The sequence below is a fragment of the Narcine bancroftii genome, chromosome 9 (genome assembly GCF_036971445.1).
Source record: "Narcine bancroftii isolate sNarBan1 chromosome 9, sNarBan1.hap1, whole genome shotgun sequence".
Lineage (NCBI taxonomy): Eukaryota > Metazoa > Chordata > Chondrichthyes > Torpediniformes > Narcinidae > Narcine > Narcine bancroftii.
Genome location: NC_091477.1, coordinates 88,055,130 through 88,074,031, shown reverse-complemented (window position 1 = coordinate 88,074,031; position 18,902 = coordinate 88,055,130).

Below are 18,902 nucleotides of genomic sequence, written 5' to 3'. Positions count from 1 at the left end.
TGTACTACATTGAGTCACCACATCAGTTGGATGCATTACTGAGGTTTAAGAGCTTGTTCAGTTTTGAATTATACAGAGGCACTGTCTTTGCTACCAAGGCATTAGCAGAATAGCTGCATGTAATTTTCATTGCAATGATGTATTGTTCAAACGCGGAGTTATTTTCTAAGTGCCGTGATGTGTTTCAGTGAAACTGACATGGCATGATAGTTTTATAAAAGCCAATTGCTAAAGATATTTCTTAAAAGAAAGCTATTACCAATTGCTTTTTTTTTCTGAAGGAGAATTTTATAAAACTGCATTGTCTTCCATTGTAATTTCAAAGTTTTCTCTTACTTTTATCTCAATCCATAGAAAATTCGACATTTTAACCTTATCTACTTCATGTACAAATGTGCATGACATTACTATTTCACATTAACCTTATCAAATTTGCATTGTTGTCCAGCCATTTATTGTCTCCATATAAAAATGATAATTCAGGATTTTAGTCTTTAAGAGGAGAATCTTAAAAAGAATTTAAGAATTAATCTTCTTTGGATAATCTTTGGTCAAGAATCTTAACTGTATTAACATAAGGGCACTTTTTGCAAGGATGTATTCCTTTGCATTGGTATTACCAGTAGAAGAGAGGAGAGCCTTGACATTCAAGTATTCTCTAAATGTAATGACAGTAAAAATCCCCATTATCCAGCATTCAATCAACTGGTAAAAATATCAAGGAAATAAATAAATAAATAATGAGCAAATAACTAAATCTGGGCTGATGGACCCCATGGAGGAGTGCTGTGACTTTGATGGACATGTGGAGGTGTGCCCCACTGAATGGGCAATCCCCCTCAATGAGCATGCATTATTTTTGCGTCACCACTTGCATGGAGGTGAGTCAGTTTATTAGCATGAGGAAGGTGCACCAAGGGCCTGACCAGGACACTTGCGTGGAGATGAGTCAGGCTGTGCCGAGCATCTGACCGGGACACCAGGATGAAGAGCCAGTTGATGCAGCTCACTGGTGGGGCAACTCTCCCAAAGTGTCTCCTTTTCCTTGCTCAGTAAGAGTCTTTATTTTTACTAATATTAAGTATATTTGTAAGGCTCTATCTGTAAACTTGGGGAAAGGGGGTAATTATGACATCAGCATGGTGAGCATAGTGGCTGGCAGAATGCTAGTGACTGGAGTTCTAATTTAAATTTTGTAAATTATGGGAATTACTTGATTAAAGTGAACTTTGCAGACTTAAAGACTACAATACTGATTTTTTATTTTACATTTTGCAATGTCTTTTGTCTTTTAAACAGTGTATTCTTATTGCAAGTGGATTAGTTAGGCATTGGAAGAGTAAGTCTCAGTCAACCAGAAAATTTGCGTATCCAACATTTGCGATCTCATAGGTGCCAGATAATGGAAATTTTACTGTATTAATAGTTTTTAAGTTAAGATTAACTTTATTAAAGTTATATTTATTGGACACTATTTGCACAAATTTAGGTATAAATGTCAGGGGCATCTTCTTCAATGTCAGTGGTTGCTTTGCAGTAAATCAGTCAATTTCTCTTTGCTTAATAATACATTTTTCACTTTCCTCCCAATTTGTGGCTCATTACTGCGAAATGTTGATTGTAATGTCTTCATGGATACATTTCTTCTTTTCTTCTTTGGCTTGGCTTCACGGATGAAGATTTATGGAGGGGTATGTCCACGTCTGCTGCAGGCTCGTTGGTGACTGACAAGTCCGATGCAGGACAGGCAGGCACGGTTGCAGTGGTTGCAAGGGAAAATTGGTTGGTTGGGGTTGGGTGTTGGGTTTTTCCTCCTTTGTCTTTTGTCAGTGAGGTGGGCTCTGCGGTTTTCATCAAAGGAGGTTGCTGCCCGCCGAACTGTGAGGCTCCAAGATGCACGGTTGGAGGCGATATCAGCCCACTGGCGGTGGTCAATGTGGCAGGCACCAAGAGATTTCTTTAAGTAGTTCTTGTACCTCTTCTTTGGTGCACCTCTGTCTTGGTGGCCAGTGGAGAGCTCACCATAGAACACGATCTTGGGAAGGCGATGCTCCTCAATTCTGGAGACGTGACCCATCCAGTGCAGTTGGGTCTTCAGCAGCATGGATTCGATGCTTGCGAACTCTGCCAGCTCAAGTACTTCGATGTTGGTGATGAAGTCATTCCAATGAATGTTGAGGATGGAGTGGAGACAGCGCTGATGGAAGCATTCTATGAGCCGTAGGTGATGCCGGTAGAGGACCCATGATTCGGAGCCGAACAGGAGCGTGGGTATAACAATTGCTCTGTACACGCTGATCTTTGTGTATTTCTTCAGGTGGTTGTTTTTCCAGACTCTTTTGTGTAGTCTTCCAAAGGCGCTATTTGCCTTGGCGAGTCTGTTGTCTATCTCTTTGTCGATCCTTGCATCAGATGAAATGGTGGAGTCGAGGTAGGTAAACTGGTTGACCGTTTTGAGTTCTGTGTGCCCAATGGAGATGTGGGGGGGCTGGTGGTCATGGTGGGGAGCTGGCTGATGGAGGACCTCAGTTTTCTTCAAGCTGACTTCCAGGCCAAACATTTTGGATACATTGAGAGGCAGTAAATATACATCTGTAGAGGTGGTGGTTATTTACAAGACAACACAATAACTCTACATGTTGTCCCAAAAATCTAGCTTCAAATGAAATATCTATGAAATTGATACATTTTTTGAAAATCATCCACCCCACATGACTTGCTATATAAAGAAACTGCAACATCACTGAATACAGAGAATACAATATTTTCTATGGTTCCTGCAACAAAAAGTGAAGTTCAAGAATTACGTATGCAGTTTATTGACAACAATTACGTTCAATAATATTCAGAGCATTTTTGATCTCCTTACAGATTTATGTATTGCATCAACCTCTGGACTGTTTTGATTTTGGACTCTTAGAATGTCCTGTATCTTTGTCCGACTTTCACTTGGGAATTCACTGTTTGAAAATGGCTCTGGATTCAACTTGGGTATGACTTTCTATGGAGTGGTTCACAATCTACACTTGGTTTACCTGTTGCAGAGATCATTTGGTCTCCATTTGCTCTTTGGATTCTAGCACCATCTTACACCAAATATCTCTTAATAGAGCTATCTCCCAAAGTTAGTGGACACAGCCCAATACATCACTGGAAAAACCCTGCCCACCAGTGAGAAAATATAAATGGAACTCTGCCGCTGGAGAGCAGTAGCAATCATAAATGATCCACACCACTGGACATGCTCTGTTCTCACTGCTCCCATCAGGAAAGAGGTAAAGGTGTCTCAAGAGTTGTACCATAGGTTCAGGAATGTTGCTACCCCTCCATCAGACTCCTCAACAACAAACTCAACCAGACACTCATTTAAGGATTCTGATTTTGCATATTATCTATTATCGAACATTTGTTTTCTGCTTAGCACAGCAATTTATTTACATTTGTATATATTTCTTTTGTTGAGTACATTTTTTTTTGCACTGCAGATGGGTAGAGGTCCTTCCCGGCCTGCAGGAAAAAGAATCTCAGGATTGTATGTAATATCATGTATGTACTCTGACAATAAGTCTGAACTTTGACTTTGAGATCCATTGTGAAATGCTATGAGAAAGAAATGTCAAGGAATTAAGCATCCAGATGTACAAAAGCTTAACATCTGTACAAATATGGGGTAAAAGTCAATCAAAACATTGACACATTACAACTGCCAGCAAGTGTTCTTGCAGTGTCATAAAGTGATCCTGTTGATCCACATCACTCAGTCAAGGAATACCTGGAGTTCAGCTCCTATCTTGCACACTTCTATGAAGTGCTTGAAACCCTGCCTTGGAAAGACTGCTCAGTCTATTTCAGCACTTTGACACCCCCTGTTATCCAAAGTTTAGGAGCTGAAAATTTACTCACTAGTGGACGTTTACAAAAACAAGGTGAACCTCATTTTTTTTTGGTTCTTGAATCTTCTGCCATGAGGAGCAGTTTCTGTGTATTTACCATGTCGAAAAAGAAATCATGCTATTGAACATATCCAGCAAATTTTTATCTATTTAATATTGGAGTTGACGAGCTTTCTGAGTTACTGGCATGAAATTGTACAATCCCTGAAAGTAGATGTGAGGATAGCAATGCTGGTTTAAGTTTCACCATGGGGTTAAAGTGCATGCCTGATGCTAACTTCATGCCAGCTACATATTACCATGATTTTTACCTGTAGTAACTCTTTACGTTGCTGTTCATTGAATGCACTCTGTGTTGCAGTGGAAAGTTTTATCTGTCATGTTAGCTCAGAAGACTGCCCTCATTGTTATGCATACCAGTGCTCCTTAACTTACAATGGGGTTACGCAGGCAAACCCATCATAAGTCGAAAACATTGTATTCAAAAAGAATGCAGGTATATCTTATATTACACCAACAGCGCTGTATCAGTCCCCAAGCTGATCCTGTTGCCTCACTCTCTCCCGATAGCGCTGTATCTGTACTCATACTGATCCCACTGCCCCATTCTACCCACACAGCCCTTCATCATTCCTAACACTGACCCTACTGCACAACTCTCCCCCGACAGTGCTGTATCAGTCCCCACACTGACCCCACTGCCTGCTCTCTCCTGGAAGCACTGTATCAGTTGAAAGCTTTCTGACTAAACTAAAAGAAGTGATTGACCAAGGATGCTACAAATAATTTGCCTTGGAGCAGGGATTCTCAACATTTTTCTTTCCACTCACATACCACTTTAACTATTCCCTTTGCCATAGGTGCTCTGTGATTAATAAGAGATTGTTTAAGGTGGTATGCGGGTGGAAAGAAAAAGTTTGAAAACCACTGTTTTAATCGTACCTAATTGATTCATTATGTGCACGGGTTCATAACTCCAAAGGAAATGGGTCAATGACAATTTTTCTCAAGCAAAATATTTCAGTAACAATTGGATCTAGAGCAGTGATTCTTAACCTTCCCTTCCCTCCCACATACCACTTTAAGCAATCCCTTAATAATCACAGAGCACTGATGGCATAGGGAATACTTAAAGTGGTATGTGGGTGGAAACAAAAAGGTTGAGAACCACTGCCCTAATTATCAACGTTTATTGGAAAAATCAACAATGCTTGAGATTACCTTACTTTAATGAAGATGACCTTACTTTAATGTATTACGTGAAAGTAAATAATGACAGTCATGCTATTGTACCATCATAGAATGCTACAACACAGAAAACAGGCCATTCTGCCCCTCATCTTGCTAGTCCCACTGACTTTCTCCCATTCCATAACCCTCCAGACCTCTTCCATCTGTCTATCCAATATATTCTTAGAACACAAGATCAAATCCGCATTCACCACATCAGATGGCAGCTCATTCCACACTCCCATCAATCTCTGAGTGAAGAACTTCCTCCGAATGTTTCCCCTAAACCTTTCCCCTTGAAACTATGAACTCTCTTATTTATCTTCCGTAATCTAAGTGGAAAAACCTACTTGCATTCACACTGTCTGGACCTCTCATAATCTTGTAAACTTCTATCAAATCTCCTCTCATCCTTTTTCGCTCCAAGAAATAAAGTCCTAACCTGTTTACTCAACTCCTCAATATCCTAGTATATCTTCTTTGCACTCTTCAATCTTATTGATATCCTTCCTGTAGTTAGGCACCCAGAACTGCATTCAATATTCCAAATTTGGCCTCACCAATGTCTTAAACAACTTCAACATAACATCCCAACTCCGATACTCAATACTTTGATTTATAAAGGCTAAGCTACCAAAAGCTTTCTTTACAAATGTGTCCACATAAGACAGCACCTTCAGGAAACAATGTATCTGTATTCCCAGATCTCTCTGCTCCTCCACACTCCTCAGTGCCCTACCATTTACTGTGTATGTCCTACCTTGGTTTGTACTTCCAAAATGCATCACCTCACACTTATCTGAATTAAATTCCATCTCCCATTTTTTTGGCCCTCTCCCCTAGTTGGTCAAAGCTTTGAAAATCTTCCTCTCTGTCCACAACACCTCCAATCTTAGTGTCATCAGCAAACTTGCTGATCGAATTTACCACATTATCATCCGGATCATTGACATAAACAACAAACAACAATGGTCCCAACACCGAACCCTGAGGGACACCACTAGTTACAGGCTTCCATTCTGAGAAGCAACCATCCACTTCCACTCTCTGTTTCTCCCACACAGTCAATTACGAATGCAGTTTACAACCTCTCCATGGATATCTCATGTCATAACCTTCTGAACTAACTTCCCATGTGAGACCTTGTCTAAGGCTTTACTAAAGTCCACGAAGACAACATCCACAGCCTTTCCTTCATCTACCTTCTTGGTCACCTCCTCTAAAAACTCTTCCAGGTTCATTAAACATGACCTACCACTCACTAAACCATACTGTGTACTTAATCAGCCTATGACTGTCCAAATACCTCACAGAACCCCTAATAATTTACCTACTATTTTTGATGTCAGGCTCACTGGCCTATAATTTCCTGGTTTATTTTTGGAGCCTTTTTTTAATCAGAACAACATGAGGTTACCATCCAATTCTCTGGCACCTCATCCACGGCTAAGGACATTTTGAATATATCAGCCAGGACCCCTGAAATATCTACACTAGTCTCCCTCAAGGTCTGAGGGAGTATCATATCTGGCCTTGGTGATTTATCTACCTTTATTCGCTGTAAGGCAGCAATCACCTCATCCTCTTTAATCTCCATATGTTCAATGACCCTTCTGTTTGTTTCCCCTTTCCTATGTACTATGCCAGTGTAACTTTGAAAAATATTAAGTCAGACCATTGTAAGTAAGGGAGCACCTGTACTAATGTTTAAAAGGTGGCGCTGCACTTGAACAGTCTGGCTTTCTGCAGGTAACTCAGATTTCACAGGTGCTGTCCTGCATGGCAAATTGTTTTTGCAACATGGATTAGCTATTCTCAAAGATAAAAAAGAGAAAATGCTGGAAATAATTGGCAGGCAGGCAACATCTGTGGAAAGAGAATCAGCGTTAATATTTCAGGTTGGAGTGAAACACGGAAGTCTGCAGACGCCGCAATCGTAATAAAAACAGAAATACTGGAGGAACTCAGAAGGTCTTGCAGAGGTAAAGAACATTTCTTCCAGGTAATATTTCAGGTTAATAACCTTTCATTAGAATTATAATGTTACTTGCTTTTCATTTGCCCCTTTACTGTTAATTGACATCATGCGTGATCCAACCACTACCACATTGCCAATACTTTCAATGTTGCTCACCTGGTCATTTGCTCAGACTGCTGCTGAGTCATACATTATGAGGGTGCAGTTTAAAGCTGCCTATCCATGTTCAGAGATGCTCTAAGCTATCATGCACTTCCATCTGCTCTTCTCTTGCAACCTAATGGGCTGTTGCTGCTGGGGAGAGAGTTGCATTGATAATAGACAACAATAAATGTTAAAGTATGCACAAGCTGAATGGTTGATGCATGCATATTGGCATAATAGGCAGTACAAAAAGATTGGAAGTATTGATGTAGTCTTGTGTTCATATTTGTGGTCACTGGGAGCTGAGATGATCAGCAACCAATGTGATGTCAGTTCGATGTGAGGTATTGGATCATAGAACACCACAGAGCAGAAACAGACCCTTCTGCCTTTGCATTCTGTGTCAAACTATTATTATACTGAGTTCCACTGTCTGAAAAATTTCCCCCTAATGTTTCTTTTAAATTTTTCCTCTTTCACCTTTAACCCATATTCTCTAGTTTATATTGTAATGGCCGGCAGCCGTTGCCACAGGCCGACACAGACAATGCTGTTCGAACACGGCAATCGAGCAGGCAGCACGAGGCATCAGCAGCCTGTTCCCAAAGGCCGCTGCAAAACGGGCTCAGCCAGCCCATCGCTGCTGACGGATCGCAAAAGGGCCAATCAGCGCTCAGAGTGGCACAAGCCACACCTGTCGATGACGCTGCAGCAAAACGGGCCAATCCAGCCAATCACCGATGGTGGGTCATGAAGACACCAATCAGAGCCCAAAGAAACACAGGGCAAGCCCGTCAGTGACGTATCAGCCAGGGTCAGCCTGACTTTATAAAAGAGAGCAGCAGTTCATTAAATTAGTGTCAACTGCACTCCTTGGTATGTGTGTGTCTTATTTCCCGGGGTATAACCTGGAGACACACCACAATATATTTTTTTGCCTCAGTGGAAAAAGCCTTCTTGCATTTACTTTATCTGTAGCTGTCATAATTTTGTCTATCTCTATCAAATCTCCTCTTATTCTTCTATGCTCCAGATATGATGGGACATTTTGTTGTGCTTTGTTTTTATTCCTCATGAGATTTTGAAAGATCTTTTCAAATTGTCTTGCAAGAGGTGAGGAATTACTTGGTTATCCTGTCTCAGTGCTGTTTGACAAGGAGTTCCAGGATTTTGGCAGCATCAAGGGAAACACATTGTTGCATTTCTAAGTTGGGATGGTGAGCAACTTGGGGATGAACTTATCTGTGGCGATGTTCCAATTGTTGTCCTACATCTTCTCACTGTAGAGATTGTGAGCTTTCTAGTGTTGCTTGTGAGTTGTTGCTGTGCATTTTATGGAAGGCAAGGCTGTAACAGGACAATGGTATGCAACAGTGAATTTTCAAGGTGCAGTAAAGGTCCTGGTTTCCGGCACCCACAGGGATTGACATGAATTTTTTGGTAACCTGAGACTCACTCTTATGATGCCCTAATTAATACACCTGCATTAAAATAAGCCATTTTAAAAGACAAAACACAGTGCAAAATGTACTGGGGTAATTTGAAAAAAATAATATTGTAGTCCTTAATTATGTAAAGTTCACTTTAATTAGGTAATTCCTTTAACTCACAAAATTTAAATTTAAATTCGAACCTCTGTCCCTAACGCTGTAACAGTGTTGCGCTAACCACCTTGCGAACTGTACCGCTGCCTTAATTAACCCCCCATCCCCCAAGTTCACAGATAAACCCTTACTAATATACTTAATAATATGCAAATGAAGATCAAGTTTCTTACAAGGAAGAGATAGGGAGACTCTTTGAGAGAGTTGCCCCAGTGGCAAGCAGCATCGGCCGGCTCTTCATCATGGGTGATACCATTTTATTTACCCACAACCTTATTGAAACTTTATGCAAACAGCTGCTGCAGGTGGGGCACAACCAGGTGCTCTACTGGCTGAATGCTTGCTCCCATCTTCACCAAGGGTTTGTGTGTTGCTTCAGAGAACACTTCCTTTTACAATTTTAAATGTTTATTTAAATTATTATTTATTCTTATTCATTTAAAACTTTACTTATTTATTTCCTCTTTTTTTTTGCCATTTGTTTGAATTCTGTTAATGGAGATTTTCCTATCCCACCACTCCAACTGGCTGCTTTGGCCTGCAGCATGTTAATGTCTTGAGAGTTGTTGGAGTTGTACTCATCCAAGAAATAAAAGAATATTCCATGCCTTATTGTCAATTGCATGGATGTGAAAGTTGAATCCCCATGTGCAGAATACACTTGCTCTGACATGATTTGCAACCTAAGTAATGAGGTGTATCAGCAGGCAACTTTCTGGTTAACAGTGAGTCAACGGGATATTGGGAAATGGTGATCAGAGAGAATTGATTAGATTCTCTTTTGTTGATGCTGATTTATTTCATTGCACTGTTGTGTCAGAAAGGTTATTTGTTACTTGCCATTTGACTGTGGCCAGAAAATGTATTAGGATGTCTTGTCTTCATTGCTTCCTGCCTTAATCCTTTCCATTCTATCTTCTTCTATTGTGCTCAGATGTTGTCAAGATTGTCCAGGACAAAGCATGTTGTGATGATAACAAATATCCTCCAGTGCAACAGGAATCTGGTCTTGAATTTGAACCTTTGCTTTCATTCAACGTTCCTGCTCTCTTTTACATAGCAGATAGATCTTTGGCTTTTTATTGTGGGACACTGAGCTCTTATTGGTGGAGTCAAAATGGAAAAGAATGCCACATGTTCAGCAGATAGCCTTTGTCATCCATTCATCTGGATAGTACCTGAAATATGTCGGGAAAAGCACCCTGCTTGAGTGTGAGGGTGAAAGCTTCCTGAGTGCATGGCATTCACTATCAGGTTCAATTGCTAATAACAGATACCAATTAAATGATGAGGGAATGCAAAGTTCTTGCCTATTTGCTAATAATATTTCTTTTGCTAAAGCCTTCAATTTTTGTGCCTGGAGGACTCCACTCTCCCCCACCATGTTGTTCCCATGCCAAAGTGTGGATGCCTGCTCACTAGGTTATCGTCAGTTATTGATGGTGCTCATTCAAGAACTTTTCCCATTGAAATTAGCACTTTCTTCAGCTTCTTTAGAAGCTGCAAACTGGCTTTAAGTAACTCAGAGTACCTTTAAGTACTGCAGCACTTGTAATGGTCCACCGTGCAGCCAATTAACAGCACCCAGACTGCTCGCTCTTTGCAGAAACCATGGTAATACACCATCAGTGACAAGTTGGCATCCGGTATGCATTTTAATCATGAGGGCACAGGTTAATCTCTCATTCTGATTTCTGCATTGATTTTTTGTGAATTATTCAGTTTAAACCACAGTTGCTCTCTAAATTTATAAACAAATGTAAACAGGAGAAACAAGGAGATTTTATAATGATATTGAATATCATGAAGGGGTTAGACAAATTAAATGAAAGAGATCAAATCCATGGAATCAAAGTAATTTTATGATATGGATTTTATTGAAAAAGTACCATCTTAAAATAGCTTCCATCAACAGGTTTATAACCTTCTAGTTTGGGGAAGAATTAGAAACCCATGATAACAGATTTGAAATGATTCTACACGAAACTACAGTTAGTGCGTGAAATCCACTGTCCTATAGGCTGCTGGGCACAAATTATATTGAATTTGCAAGACTATGGAGAAAAGGCCAGGGAGTGGGAGGGGATGAGACAAGAGCCAGCAAATGGTTGGTGAACCGAAGAAGGGGAAAGGATGTTGGGCAGATGGAGCCAGGTGGCGAAGAAAGAGGAGTAAATTTGGAAGACAGGGGTTGGTGGATAATAGATGGAAACGGGTAAACTGAAACTCTTCGTTTCTTTATATTGGCCACCTTCTATTTCCATGCTGATGCAGACTCTCAACCCGAAATGTCAGCAATTCTTCCATACCTTGCTGCTCCACTGCTGTGCTCCTCCAGCAGATTGTTGACCTACCTTCCAGAATTTGCAATCCTTGTGTCTCCATCTGACTGAATTACCTCCTTTTATCTTGAAATAATTCTTTGATTTCCATGTGGAATTTGTGAGGGAAAAGGAAACTCTACTGAGCACCAAAGTTTAAAATGTCCTATTTTTAAAAGAGCCCATACTGTAACAAGAACATTTTAATGCATCCACTTCAACAAGTGTAGTTACCAAATTAAACTAAATATAAAAAAGACTCTAAATATTAAGACTTCCAGTCAAAGTACCTTTCACTACAGCAACAGAATAAAGCATGTATTAAAAGAAAAGAGACTTCACAAAATACATTCCAAGAGATTTTGATTATGTTGACCTGCTTCGTGCAGCTTCACATTGACAACTCTGTGGAAATTTCCCCTCATGTTACATTGGAATTCTCACAATTGACTGCTTAAGTGGTTAATTGTGTCACCATGTATTATTTACAAGGAAGCTGGTTTGTTTAGGACTGGCCATTTTCATTGAATGATACGAGCAGTTGCTGCAGAATACAACAGGCCCAGAGCAGCTGTTTCTGTGTGTGTATCTGGGTTTTAGCTGCACTACAATTGTTTGGTGACTTGCATGCATGTAGAATGGAGGCATTCTGTTATACTGTTGGGTTGTCACACTTCTCTAATGATACTTTGACATCAGCCACTTGCCTTAAGGAGAAGAGAGATAAGTGAAGAAAAACCTGAGAGTGTGAATTGGAATCAAAAGCAAGAAAACACGTGATAGTACAGATTCTATCACCAATGTGTACATAGGTACAGATTGTAGTGTAGGATGACTGTGATTGGCTGGGAGTGTAGCCACATTTACTGGCAGGTCTTAAAGGATTGCTCCTAGCCAGACCAGGTCATTCTGGACTGGTCGACCTATTTGTGATATGCTCCAGTCTTTTAGTTAATAAAGGTTTGGATCAACAAGTCTTTGGTTCTTTCGACGCGCATTACAACACAACAGGCAATTTTCAACATGTTTGATCTATGTACTTAATCAAAGGTATTTTTTAAATCAATAATGTTTTTTTTACAAGGGAATCTGAAATCAGAGTCACTTTTTGATGAGCAGGTGAAGTTGAAAAAAAAATAGCTGATTCTGAAATATTTTTTCCAGACACTTTTTTTAAAACAGCTTGTCAATGGCAGTTATTATTCCTTGTAAAATCATTTTACAAAAGGCTTTACAAGGAATTGAAAAATGTGATTCGCTGATAGGTTTTGCTGCATGATTGATTGTTTGTTTGGGATGATAATAATGACGTGGTACTCATTTTTCTGGACTTATGCATTACACCTTTTATAGACAATGTCATCTTTGAAAATAGTCTGTTCATCTCCTACATCAAAGACTACCTTTTCATATGTTTCATTTCGAGTATCAGGCAAGATGCCACTGTGCTTCATAACCCTGGCCAACTTGCAGCCAACAATGCACACAGGATATTAAATACAGGCCATTGAGCTGGCTGGAGTCCAACCCTCACTGAAATAAAGCAATGGCATTTTAGTTGGCTGCAAAGATGCCAAGGAGTTGAGGAATGAAAACATGCTTTTCTGTTGAATGTGCTTAATTGAAGATCCCACGTAATTAATACCTTGTTAAATTGTGCAGAAATCTATAGATTGTACTTAATTATTTGCAATAATTTTTAATCTTGGTATCTTATTCCCAAACATAAAATAAGATACCACCCCCCCCCCCCACATACCTCCCACCCCCGTCACAAATAATATGCTTTGCATAACCGACCCTTGTCCGTTATGAACTAACGTAGGACATTCAACTACCTGAGATATCTTTGATTTAATTGCCTGACTCATGTTTATTTGTGCCTTTTAAAATGCCAAATTAATAAAATTAACAAACATTTTTATAACGTGTGAAATTTAATGTTTAATTTCACATTTAACACTTCATAACTTGTTGGATTGTAAACTGCAGATTGGAAAAATCGACTTTCCTTATTTTCTGCATTTTGTTGCCATTGTCATGACAAACTGTGCTCTTGTTTAGAATGGAGTAAAACATTTTTGTTACAATTTTCAAAAACAAAATTAATTTTGATGTTATTTATTGATTTGCAGCTACTTTCAGACTTTCATCTGCTTTGTCAATTATCTTTAAAATAACCTAATTGAAAACAGTTCAGATTTACGTTTCATTCATGATTGTACCATTGCAGACCATGCAAAATTAAATAGAACCATATTTTAATTGAGGCTTGATTGCATTGAAACATTCCATCACACACCAACCTGAACTACTATTCATATTCATGCAAAAGCATAACCATAAAACATTTTGCAGGGATTTACTGATCATAGGTAAGGGTAGAGGGAACAATTTAGTGTGCCAAAAACAGGGTAATACGTTGACTCTTTCCTGTCGTTGTTGGCCCAAAGTGAAAAACAAATTTTAATAAGTACAGTCATTTAAATTCTCTAATTTGTGGATTTAATAGGTGTGAAATTAAATGCCCTGCCACTTACATTTGGGGGAGATAAGCGGTTGTGGGTAGAAGCTTGAATATTTTGGCTAGAATTCAAAAATTGTAGATCCATCTGAAATTGCCTATGTCTCTTGGTCTGACAAAAATTCTTGGGCTTCCTTTTGAGTGGCCTTTGTTATGTTCTCAGGATAAGTTATTAGGTTATTCAGAGTCTGGCATAAACACACTCAATTATTTGTACCATTGGCAGTCCTATCCCTTCAAAATTCTTTTGCCTCTTTCAGACAATGGAACCGATTTCCCCATTTTCTCATACACTTGAAAATGGTATCCTGGAGTCCTCATTGTAACTGGGATTGCTCAGCTGTTTCCCCGACCTTACTTGATGTTGAGTTTAAGCTGGTAAATGTCCACTTGGCAAAATAGATCATCATGAATTATACTTCAGGAGATTTTTAAAAATCCAATTTCAACTTGATGAGGAAATTTGAATTATTATGATTTTTTTTAACAATTGGACAAAATTTGCTGAACAATTGTGACAAATGTATTTGAAAATATTTCTGTAGCTAAAATATATTTGGCATTGTGTAGGTATGATCAATGTATACATGCTTGATAGAATTTAACTATTTTTCATTTGGAGAAAAAAAATGATTGCAGAGGATACAAAATCAAAATGAATGTTGCTTAAAAATGTTGTACAAATGCTCTTTCAGAGAAGACATCGAATCATACAGCACAGAAATGGGCTCTTAATCCCCACTTGTTGATGCCGACCAGAATTTCTAACTGAACTACTTGTAGCTTGAATCTATTTGCCTAAGTTTAGTCTATATCCCTCGAAACCTACCCATCCAAATAACTGTCTACGTGCCTTTTAAATATCATAATTGTACCTGTTCCTGCAGCATATTCCGGTAGCTTGTTCCAGATATGCACCATCATCTGTCTGAAGGAAGTTGCTCTTTGGATCCCTTTTTAATCTTCCCCTCTGTCCTCTAACCAGGGAAAAAGACTGAATATCCACCTTATCTGGGCCCCTCATAATTTTATTTGCCTCTATTAGATCAGCCCTTAGCTTCCTACACTTCAGGAGAAATGTTCTAGCCTATCCAACCTCTCTTTATAACTCTAGTTCCATCAACATCCTCATCCAACTTTCTGCACCCTTTCCAACTTAAGTAATGAGGTGACCAGAACTGAACACAATACCCCATATATCATAATAATTACATTTACTTTTTAATAATTATATCTTATAACCAGGGGTGCAGTGCTAAATTTTTAGGTGCTGGACCTCATCAAAAATGGCGACAAGGAGGTGCCAGAGCCAGCCCATGAGATGTCTGGAGTGGCTTCATAAGGTGCCAGAACTGCCCCCTGAGATGCTGAAGCGAGCGGCGCTCCTGTGAGCTCCAGCAGCACTGCACCTCTGCTTACGACACAGTAGAACCTGATTCTGGCCATTGAAACTCATCCGGCCTAATTACACCCAGTTAACCTACCAACCTTTCACGTTTTTGGATGGTAGAAGGAAACTGGAGCACCTGGGAAAAGCCTATGCACGACATGGGGAGATCGTGCAAACAGACTTGAACTTGGGTTGATGGCACAGTAATAGAGATGCACCAACATCTTCATGTTTGCAGCATGATGTTCCAACTCTTGTACTCAGTGCTTACCAATGAAAGTACATATACCAAGCATGTTTTTCACCATCCTGTCTGCCTGTGTTGCCAATTTCAGGGAACTTGTATGCCTGCATCTCTAGATCTCTCTGTTCTACAACTCTCTCCAGATTCCTTACATTTTGGTGGTTTGATGTCTGGCATACCGTATATAGATATATCATGCCAATTTCAAGCAGCCAAATTTTTCACAGAATAGCAATGGTCCTCGACTCTAGACCAGTTGACAAAATTTATTTGAGGAAGATTGGTTTGAGGATTGAATGGTGTTTTGAAACGTGTTAGCAAAGGGTCATGTAATTCAAACTATGTGAGTTTAGTGTTCAACACAGCATTGCTATGTTATGAAGTTTGAATCAAATTCTCCATGTTGTAAGAATCAATAAGTTTGAAAAAAATACTAATTGCTTGATCATATCCACTGTAGTCCATACCTTGGTGATTATGTGTAATATATATAATCTAAAGTGTGATCTACGGCTCTTCAATAGAAAGACAATAAAACCCCTGTGTATCCGGCACCTAGATTGGTAGATGCTGGATAAGTCCATTTTTTGGTTGCTTGAGATTGCATGATGTGGATTGGCGAGCTAATGGCGAGGCATGCTAATGTTAAACTTCTGTATTTTTTAACCTATTTATTTTTAGCGATTTTTTTTTTTTTTCTTTTTTTTTAAAGCCAGTTGCTTGAGGCTGCTGTTTGCTTGAATTCTGGATAACATGGGGCTTTATTGTATTTATAAAAAATCATTAATTTTACCTCAGTCTGGTTTTGTTGGACATGAGTAACCAGGGCTGTATTTGGGGAAAAAAAAGCAAAAATATCTGGTAAAACACCAGGTTTGGATGTTGAAACAATTGAGTTCTTTAAGTTTTTTTGATAGTTTATTTACTCCTCATATTTGTGAGGTGTTTAGAGATTCTATTCACCAAGGAACTCTACCAGAGTCATTTTATGAAGCATCAATCTCTCTCATTCTTAAAAAAAATCCATCTGATTGTGTATTTTATAGATCTATATTATTTTTGAATGTTGACTCTAAAATTCTTTCTAAAGTTTTAGCTAATAGATTAAAAAATATTCTTCCTCATATTATTGTTAAAGCTCAAACTGGATTCATTAAATCGTGATACTCACATTTTAATGTTCGAAGACTAATGAATATCATCTATTCTGCTTCATCTAAAATTTTAGAATGCATAGTATCTTTAGATGCAGAGAAAGCCTTTAATAGAGTTGAATGGAGATACTTGTTTGAAAATTTGGAAAGGTTCAATTTTGGTTCTAGATTTAATTCCTGGATTAAGTTACTTTATTTTAAATCAACTGCAGTAGTTATTACTAATAATTAAAATCTTACTCACTCAAATTGTTTTGAGGTACAGTCAAGGCCATTCTCTCAGCCTTTTACTTTTTAATCTGGCATTAGAACCCTTTGCAATTGCACTCTGTAATTCAAATGAGATTCAAGGTATTAGTCGAGGAGATGAAGTACATAACGTCTCTCTATATCAGGGGTGTCAAACTCAAATTCACGGAGGGCCAAAATTAAAAACTTGGACTAAGTCGAGGGCCGAACTAAATATTTATTGAAAATTTTCAACAACATCTGCATGTTTTCTCTTCTTTCAACATATGTAATGTTAAACTTTAGGATATAACTTTAGGAGGATAATGTTACAGGTCAGGAGTAGGTAGCTCAAGTTCACTCTTTGCTTGACCTGAGGGAAACATATTTGGTCCCTGTGGAGATGTAGTCAGCATTCACAAGCTGTGTCCATTTTGGCCTGCATCACGACTCAGCATTTCCTGCTCACTCCTCAGGCTCTAGGCCTCTATTCACCCTCGACCCAACATCCCTCTACCTGACCAGTCCTTTACCCAACCTCTACTCACCCCTCACTCCACTCGCTCTGCCTCTACCCACCCCATCCTATACACACCCCTCTACTGCCTCTCCCCTCAACCTGTTCCTCCCTCTACCCATCTCTCACCCTCTAATCACCCCTCCCCTACTCACCCTGCCCCTCCCCTTTTACCTCTTCCCTATCCACCCCTCCTTGTACTCATCCCTCCCTCTAACTGCCCCTCGCACCACCATAACTTCCCCTGCCCATTACTCCTCACCTACACCCTCTGCCCACCCCTGCTTACCCACCCACTCAGGCCCAGCGTGCTGCCGATCAGCCTTTGCGTTCAGCCACCATCTCTCTCTTCATGTGCAGGGCCGAACCAGCCGTCCCTAGGGTCCGCGCGGGTGCAAGCGCTGAAGGCGGTGGCGACCGGGAGAAGTGTGCTCGTGCTGTGGAAGGGCCGTCCGGTGCCAGCCGCGTGGGGCTCGCGCTGCCCGGAGGCCTTGCGCAGCCTGCCATGTCCATCGCGCCGACAGGAAATCACAGGCGCTCGCCAATCCGCCACACCGCTCGACAGATGGGAGAAGTGACTGGTTGTGCAGGGAGCCTTCCAACTGGCTTGCCGGCTGATGACATCGACAGACTTCTCGTGTTACAATTTCTGGTGTTACAATGGAGAAGGATGTGCAATGAAGGGGGAGGATGGTGGGGGTGACATTACCAAAAAACAGCATCGGTTCTCGCTGCAGGGCGGGCCACCTCTAATACATTTTTGAAATGATCTTGTGGGCCAAATATAATTATATCGCGGGCCAAATTTGGCCCACAGGCCAGAGTTTAACATGTGTGCTCTATATGCATATAATATTTCAGATCCTGCTAATCCTATCCCTGTGATTCCCTCTTTACCATCGAGTTTTGGGAGTTTTTCAGGATATAAACTAAATTTTCATAAAACTGAATTATTCCCAATAAACTCACATGTTCCTATTTATGATTATATTCCATTTAAGATTGTTGAAGAGTATTTTACTTATTTAGGTGTTAAAATCAAGAGGAAATGCAACAATGTGTTTAAATAAAAAAAATCCTCCTTTATTAGATTTTCTGAAACAATCTTTTACTCATTGACTCTGTCTTTGGTTGGTCATATTAATGTTGTTAAAATGATTATATATCCTAAATATTATACCTATTTCAAGCTGTCCCAATTTTTATTCAAAAATCTTATTTTGATAACATTGATTCTAAGATTTCATCTTATATTTGGAATGGTAAGGTAGCCAGATTGAATAAGCTTCACTTACAGACACCTAAGATGGATGGTAGTATGGCCTTACCGGATTTGTGATTTTACTATTTGAAGTTAATATTCACTATATTATGTTTTGGATTTATTACTTCAATAAATTTGATCATCCACTCTGGGTAGATTTGGATTAAAATCTCTCCAGAATTATTCCTTAGCTTTTTTTTAGGACCAGCATTACTTTTTAGACTATCTAAGATGAGTAAGTATATTTCCAATCCAATTACTAAATATTCATTTTGCATTTGATCTTAATTTCAAAGATTTTTTTGCATCAACTACACTTGACCAAACCATCTTTATTTAGAAGATTAAAGGAATTATTTCTTTTGTAGATTTAATCACTGATGGTGGTTTGATGTCTTTTGAACTACTTTC